Below are 8,596 nucleotides of genomic sequence, written 5' to 3'. Positions count from 1 at the left end.
ATTCAAACACTTTTCCCTCCCAAACCCACCCAATTCCATTCGGCCACTCTCCCTCTCTTTCCCTATACATACCCCTCTTCACTTCTTCATTTTCGCACATCACAAACACTCTCCTACCCCCTTGGTCGAACCTCTATCTCCCTCCATCTCCTCTATTTTCTTCTTCTCCCCCTTCTTTCTTTCTTCCTTTGCTCGAGGACGAGCAAACCTTTTAAGTTTGGTGTGGTAAAAGCATTACTTTTTGTTTTTCCATAACCATTTATGGCACCTAAGGCCGGAGAAATCTCTAGAAAGAGGAAAGGGAAGGCAAAAGCTTCCACCTCTGAGTCATGGGAGATGGAGAGATTCATCTCAAAGGTCCATCAAGATCACTTCTATGAAGTTGTGGCCAAGAAAAAGGTGATCCCTATGCAATTCAGCTGGAATTGTCATAGAGGAAGACATCCTCTTTGAAGAGGACAAGCCCATCACTAAGAAGAAGATGGAGCAAATAAGAGAGCCCACTCATGGACCTCAACAAGAGCATGAGGAAGTTCCTCATCAAGAAATACCTGAGATGCCTTAAGGGATACACTTTCCTCCACACAACTATTGGGAACAACTCAACACCTCTTTGGAAGGCTTGAGTTACAACATGGACCAACTAAGGGTGGAGCACCAAGAGCACTCCATCATTCTCCATGAAATTAGAGAAGATCAAAGAGCCATGAGGGAGGAGCAACAAAGGCAAGGAAGAGACATAGTGGAGCTCAAGAGCACCATTGGTTCTTCAAGAGGAAGAAGACGCCACCCTTACTAAGGTGGACCCGTTCCTTAATCTCCTTGTCTATTTATCTTTCTGTTTTTTGATTTTTATGCTGTAGGTTCTATCTATGTTTGTGTCTTCACTACATGATCATTAGTGTCTAGTGTCTATGTCTTAAAGCTATGAATAACTCCATGAATCCTTCACCTCTCTTAAATGAAAAATGTGCTTAATTACAAAAGAACAAGAAGTACTTGGATTTCAAATTTTATCTTGAAACTAGTTTAATTATTTTGATGTGGTGGTAATAATTTTTGTTTTCTGAATGAATGCTTGAACAGTGCATATTTTTGATCTTGTTGTTTATGAATGTTAAAATTGTTGGCTCTTGAAAGAATGATGAACAAAGAAAAATCTTATTGATAATCTGAAAAATCATAAAATTGATTCTTGAAGCAAGAAAAAGCATTGAAAAAGAAAAAAAGGTAGCGAAAAAAAATGGTGAAAAAAAAGAAAAAGAAAGAAAAAGGAAAAACAAGCAGAAAAAGCCAATAGCCCTTTAAACCAAAATGCAAGGGTAAAAGGGATCCAAGGCTTTGAGCATTAATAGATAGGAGGGCCTAAAGGAATAAAATCCTGGCCAAAGCGGCTAAATCAAGCGGTCCCTAACCATGTGCTTGTGGCATGAAGGTCCAAGTGAAAAGCTTGAGACTGAGTGGTTAAAGTTGTGATCCAAAATAAAAAGAGTGTGCTTAAGAACTCTGGACACCTTTAACTGGGGATTCCAGCAAAGCTGAGTCACAATCTGAAAAGGTTCACCCAGTTATTGTCTGTGGCATTTATGTATCCGGTGGTAATACTGAAAAATAAAGTGCTTAGGGTTACGGCCAAGACTCATAAAGTAGCTGTGTTCAAGAATCAACGTACTGAACTAGGAGAATCAATAACACTATCTAAAATTCTGAGTTCCTATTGATGCTAATCATTCTGAATTTCAAAGGATAAAGTGAGATGCTAAAACTGTTCAGAAGCAAAAAGCTACTAGCCCCGCTCATCTAATTGGGACTAAATTTCACTGATATTGTGAGATTCATTGTATATTCTCTTCTTTTTATCCTATTTGTTTTCAGTTGCTTGGGGACAAGCAACAATTTAAGTTTGGTATTGTGATGAGCGGATAATTTATACGCTTTTTGGCATTGTTTTTAGATAGTTTTTAGTAGGATCTAGCTACTTTTTAGTACATTTTTATTAGTTTTTAAGAAAAATTCATATTTCTGGACTTTACAATGAGTTTTTGTGTTTTTCTCTGATTTCAGACATTTTCTGGCTGAAATTGAGGGACCTGAGCAAAAATCTGATTCAGAGGCTGAAAAAGGACTGCTGATGCTGTTGGATTCTGACCTTCCTGCACTCAAAATAGATTTTTTGGAGCTACAGAAATCCAAATGATGCGCTCTCAATTGTGTTGGAAAGTAGACATCCAGGGCTTTCCAGCAATATATAATAGTTCATACTTTTCTCGCGTTTTGATGACGAAAACTGGCGTACAAACGCCAACTTCCTACCCTATTCTGGCGTTAAACGCTAGAAATAGGTTACAAGCAAGAGTTAAATGCCCAAACTGGCATAAAAGCTGGCGTTTAACTCCAAGAAAAGTCTCTACACATGAAAGCTTCAATGCTCAACCCAAGCACACACCAAGTGGGCCCGGAAGTGGATTTCTGCATCATTTACTTATTTTTGTAAACCTAGTAACTACTTTAGTATAAATAGAACTTTTTACTATTGTACTCACATTTTTGGATTATCCTTAGATCATCTTTGGATGTTTAGTCCTTAAACCAAGGTCTTGGTTATTCTGGTTCCCCCTCTGGAGCCGAAGCCAATGAACACCATTATCAATTATGTATTTTCAACGGTGGAGTTTCTACACACCATAGATTAAGGTGTGGAGCTCTACTATTCCTCGAGTATTAATGCAATTACTACTGTTTTCTATTCAATTCATGCTTATTCTTGTTCTAAGATATCCATTCGCACACAAGAGCATGATAAATGTGATGATTATGTGACGCTCATCACCATTCTCAACCTATGAACGCGTGCCTGACAAATACGCCTGTTCTACATGCAAACGAGCTTGAATGCATATCTCTTAGCTTTCTGGTTCACGATTAGAGTCTTCGTGGTATAAGCTAGAATCAATTGGCAGCATTCTTGAGATCTGGAAAGTCTAAACCTTGTCTGTGGTATTTCGAGTAGGATCTGAGATGGGATGACTGTGACGAGCTTCAAACTCGCAAGTGTTGGGCATAGTGACAGATGCAAAAGGATCAATGGATCCTATTCCAACATGAGTGAGAACCGACAGATGATTAGTCGTGCGGTGACAGTACATTTGGACCATTTTCATTGAGAGGACGAGAAGTAACCATTGACAACGGTGATACCCGAACATACAGCTTGCCATGGAAAGGAGTATGAAGGATTGGACGAAGGCAGTAGGAAAGCAGAGATTCAGAAGGAATAACGCATCTCCATACGCTTATATGAAATTCCCACTAATGAATTACATAAGTATCTATCTTTATTTAATGTTTATTTATCTTTTAATTATCAAAACTCTATAACCATTTGAATCTGCCTGACTGAGATTTACAAGATGACCATAGCTTGCTTCAAGCCACAATCTTCGTGGGATCGACCCTTACTCACGTAAGGTTTATTACTTGGACGACCCAGTGCACTTATTGGTTAGTTGTGCAAAGTTGTGAAAAAGAGTTGAGATTACAATTGTGCGTACCAAGTTGTTGGCGCCATTGAGATCACAATTTCATGCACCACAGCTTCTGGTTACTATATGGTTGTTTCGGACTTCTTTTATGGTGAACCCTATGATCCTCAGAATACTAATAGACCTTTAGGAATTGAGAGTTAGTGATGGCGTGGTGTAAAGTCTTTAATGCAACTTGTGTTAGTGATTAGATAAATAAAATAAAATAGAATAGAAGTTACTCACAAAAATGTTTGATAAGCAATAAGCAATAAGCTACTTCGGACCTGTCTCAGCTACCAATAAGGTTAGAAATCAGTATCGTTTGTCCATATATGTATTTGTTGCTGTAAATCAATGGCTTATTGAATTTTGTTTTTGGCTGCAGTTTTTCTCATCAAATGGTTTTCCTTGCCCAAGTCTCCAGAATCCTCCTGATCACTTTGTAACAATTATTAACAAGGATTTTGAACAGGTAGGTAGAATATGAATCACTCTAAGATCTTTACTGAAAAACAATTTATCTTAAAGGTTACAATGATAGGTAGAATAAAAATCTTCTTGTTTTGCTAGATGGATTAAGTCTAGGTATAGCTTGCCACTTATTTTATGCCTTCAACTTTCTCTGATTTCTCATTCATATGAAGGTAAACAAAAACAACCCTCCTACCCCCAAAACACACATTCATTCATATGAATGGAATTTATGAAATGAAAACATGAGGTGGAGATGCTTTGATGTAAAATACTTGCTATATAAGTAGACAAGCATTTGATTTTAAATAACTGCATTATTATTGATCATGATAGTTTAGGTGAGTTAGTTTTAGTTTTAGGCCTGTAATATTTTATATGTACTCAAATTGATTCTTAACATATTAAAATAACTTGCTGGAGGTGAAGGGTTGGATCAAAAAATTAAAAAGAAGAGATCTATTGGAGCTGTAAGAAACACAGTCATGACTGGTGAAAGAGATGTGAAACAATCTGCTCTTCCAAAGGCAAATACTGATTCGAAGATGCGTTTTTATGATACACAAGATTTCAAGTAGTTTGTCTTGTTATAGATTTCAGGACTTAGGTTTTAGTTGTCATGCTAATACTGACCAAATAGTTTTTTCGAGGATTTATTAGATTTTCCATCAATGATGATATATATATATGGAGTAATTTCACACACTAGTTTTCATCCAACAGAATTTGTTAATGGTAGAAAATATCATATGAATGGTTCTATGATTTTTTGTGTATGTTAAAACTGAATGGATCATGGTCATGGTATTGAATCAACATTACTATTATAGGGTTGAGTATGCTTTTTTGTGTTATCATTCTTGTCTTTCTTACTATAAGATCAAATATTGTGTCTGTCCGTACTCCGTATATGGGCAATTCCCTTATGTTCAGGAAATCAATTTAAGTAGCTGTCTGTCTTTTGTTCTAGTTGATTTCAAGACCGAGTTGGTGGGAAAGTCCGGTGTTACCCCCAATCTTGCAACCTCTTTCATTGAGACACTTGAAGCCAATGAGCTTTTCAAGGTATCAATTTCAATTTCCTTGTTAATTGTGTTGTTATTGTTGTTGGAGGAACATGCTTGGGAGATTGTCTCGCTTCAGTATTGTTATGCTTGCCATGTGTTTGATAAATTTTCTGAGAGAGATGGAAAATAGCAGAACTTGTTTTCTGTGTTTCCTTTTCCCAATTCACAAGATTTAGGTACTTTTTCTCTTGGCTTGCTTATGAAATTGGGTATAAGTTTTCTCATGTTTTGCATTTGTGATTGGTATTATTTTTTCTTGCTTGAAGTTGTTAGTTATTATTAAACCACTGTTTTGTGCCTAATATAATTGATGAGTACTACTTGTATATACTACTTCATGACCAATAATTATTTTAGATTATTTTTGTTATCAAATATATAGTACTTATCCTTTTAGATCATTTTCGTTATCATTTTAGATCAACAATTTTCTTAGAGACATAAACATGCAGGTCTTGGTAGGTCAGATGTATTATAGTGGTTATGGTGTTCCCAAAGATGACGAGAAGGTGTGTTCTTTCTTTTATTTTGGTTTCTTCTTCTGCACCTGCAACAGCAGCAGCGCCCATTACCTTTGGCTTTAAGAATTTGATGGAAACTTTCACTGTTGATGTGCACAGAGCAGAGAATAGGCCACTGAACGTGCCCTTGATTGCACCTTTTACCATTGCATCAACAAGGTTGGAGATGGTAGAGAACGTGGTCATTAGAATTGAACTCAGCAATGGCTCTGTGGGTTGGGGTGAGGCACCAATTCTGCCTTTTGTTATTGCTGAGGACCAGAAAACTGCCATGGCTAAGGCTTCTGAGGCATGTGCCTTTCTCAGGAGATGTCCTTCACTAACACTGGGTTCCATGTTGGAGGAAATTGCTGCTATTCTTCCTGGCCATGAATTTGCTTCTGTGAGTGACATTCAGTTAAACTCTTCATCTTCATGATCATATTAATTTTTTCTACTCATTCTAATGTTTTCCTTTTGTACTTTTGAAAGGGACGTTTTGCATGCCCCTTTGCTACATGAATTCATATGGCTTTGAATTAACTACGATCCTTCTTATTATTGGTAATTAAGGAAATGAAACGAGACTTGTAAAATTTGAGAAAGTTCTAGTCTTCAATTAGTCATTGTATTTTGTTGTATTTATTTGGTTGACTTTTGCCATTATGCCCTGCTTTTTGCACCTAAAATTTTTGCTTTGATTCTTGTCTTTGGTTGCTTTTGAGAAAATGTGTTGTTTCAAGGTAGCTTAGATTATTTGAAAGTTGCTAGCTTTTCCTGCACAGGAATCAATATCAAAATGTACAAAGGAAAATGAATCTTGTCCTAGTGTTTTCTAAAGGATAATTCAACCTTTTTCCTTCATAGTACATAATTTCCTTTTAATACTACTATAGCAATAAAGCTATTTTTATTCAGTTGGGATTTATGTAATGTTAAAGAAACTGGGTTAATAATAATAATAATAATAATAATAATGGAATGGTAGAAGTTGCAAAGAATAATAAGAGAGGACACAATAATAGTAGTAAGCAAACTGTTCATAGAAAATCCATTGAGACATTTGGTCAAAGAACTTCACAGTACAGAGGTGTCACAAGGTTAGTCAAATTTTTCACTTTCATTTTTATTTCATTATTAATTTTATCAACTATTTAAAACATACTTTTATTTTGCTTTTTTGGTTTTTATTTTATTTTTTGCCTTTTTATTTAAATATATATTTTTTAGCATTTTTTTCTTTTGATTTTCTTCTATTAGGCATAGATGAACCGGCAGATATGAAGCACATTTGTGGGATAATAGTTGCAAAAAAGAAGGGCAAACTAGGAAAGGAAGACAAGGTAATTTGTGAAATAAAATAAAATAAAATAAAAAACTATATATTCTTTATTTATTGACATTTTAAAATTTATTTGTTTGGATTTCTTCATGATTTTTTTCCTTTTGCAAATAATTTTTGGTCCAATTAGTATGCATAGTTATGAGCTGTTTCCAGTTCCCCCCCTCTCTCTCTCTCTCTCTCTCTCTCTCTCTCTCTCAATCAAATGAACGTTGCATGATATAGTTTAGTTGGGTAAGTTCTTAACCAAAGACTTTTATTTTCAACCATCTTCTTGTGATTGCTAATAAGTTTTTTTTTTCTTTTTATTTTTCTTATATGTGAATTGATTAAAGGTGGCTATGATATGGAAGAAAAAGCTGCAAGTGCTTATGATCTTGCAACCCTTAAGTATTGGGGGCCTTCAACACACATAAACTTTCCGGTATATCCTATAGTTTTGTTTCTATTCTAATTATTATTCTTTCTTTTTTCTTTCATTTCATATTTATTCCAGTGATATAAAGATGCTATTTTTTTCATTATTAGAACTTGTTGTGTTGGTTGTGCAATTGAGAATGTGATAAGGATACTGTTAGAGAGGGCAAGCATGTTTTTGGTGTTGTTCACATTTTTGCATCATTCAATGACACCTTTATTGTGAGTAAACTACGTTCATCTTTTCTCCTTGTTCTTATTTTATTTGAATTTGCTTAATCGATGGTTTTGATCGGGTGATTTCTCATTGCAGCATGTGATTGATTTGTCTAGAAAGGAAACCCTTGTCCGCACACTGGTAAGTGTGTTTCTCTTCCCATTGTATTAAGCTATAAACAAAGATTCTTATTACATGGATACTTTATTCTATAACAGTTCTATAGCCAATTTCAATTTTTTTGGGGGTATTTGAAACTCCTGCCGTATATTTTTTACTTTTTCCAAGATTATGATTGGACTGAATGGCTGATGATCTCCTATTTTATGAAACTATTTTAAAATACTGAAAATATTTATTTCTGTGATAAAAGAGTAGAAATAGGATTATATAGGAAGCTAAAATTACTAGTAGATAAGTTTGTACTAAAAGAACAACAAAGGTAAAGGAAAATAGAAAATAAAAATTCCCATATAAAACAAGATACTGATACAATGTAATAGTTTATTATGAATCCAATATTTTTAATTAATTTCTGTCCTCTACATATGCAGTCTCCTGTGAAAATGGTACCCACTAGCATGGCCAAAGAATTCACTGGCGTATGATGGAAATGATATGACATTTGGGATATCATCAAGAATGGCTGGCCTTGTTTTAATCACTCTGTGTGTATCTATGTAAAAATTTCACAATAAAATTTTGATAATTAACTTGGCACTATTGTCTTTGTTCTTGATACATTGTAAAAACAAAAAATTTCAATGAAAATTTGATAATTAACTTGGTACTATTGTCTTTGTTCTTGATACATTGTAAAAACTAAACATCATGTTTGGTTCTATTACTAATATCAAATACTGATTATTTTAAAATACTATGAATATTTGGATACAAGTTAGATAAAAATTAGATGAAAATTTGTATTCATTAAATTTATATTTATTTTGTATGAAAACTGGTTTATTTTGCAATAGAAAAAAATCTAAAAAAAATATTTTATCTTACTGATGAATTTACAGATGGATTTTCCGTCTGTATTTAGAGTTTGGAATGCT

At 34.5% G+C, this 8,596-nt stretch overlaps 1 long non-coding RNA gene across 6 annotated transcripts; it reads left to right on the top strand.

The window, feature by feature from the left end:
* Nucleotides 1-3,760: 3,760 nt before the first annotated feature.
* On the top strand, nucleotides 3,761-8,322 carry LOC130969932 (uncharacterized). 6 transcript variants are annotated; one of them, XR_009081961.1, is made up of 9 exons: nucleotides 3,761-3,828; nucleotides 3,910-3,996; nucleotides 4,966-5,060; nucleotides 5,515-5,571; nucleotides 5,683-6,905; nucleotides 7,240-7,328; nucleotides 7,433-7,543; nucleotides 7,635-7,679; nucleotides 8,093-8,322. It is a non-coding gene; the product is annotated as an uncharacterized LOC130969932 (long non-coding RNA). The 6 variants fall into 6 exon arrangements; XR_009081958.1 differs by lacking the exons at nucleotides 3,761-3,828; nucleotides 3,910-3,996 and adding an exon at nucleotides 4,408-4,826; XR_009081962.1 differs by lacking the exons at nucleotides 3,761-3,828; nucleotides 3,910-3,996 and having other exon boundaries at nucleotides 4,833-5,060; nucleotides 5,683-5,965; nucleotides 6,823-6,905.
* The last annotated feature ends 274 nt before the right edge of the window (nucleotides 8,323-8,596 follow it).

This window comes from Arachis stenosperma, chromosome 3, assembly GCF_014773155.1.
Source record: "Arachis stenosperma cultivar V10309 chromosome 3, arast.V10309.gnm1.PFL2, whole genome shotgun sequence".
Lineage (NCBI taxonomy): Eukaryota > Viridiplantae > Streptophyta > Magnoliopsida > Fabales > Fabaceae > Arachis > Arachis stenosperma.
The sequence above is the reverse complement of the archived record's forward strand: the minus strand, read 5'-3'. Positions and strand labels throughout refer to the sequence as shown.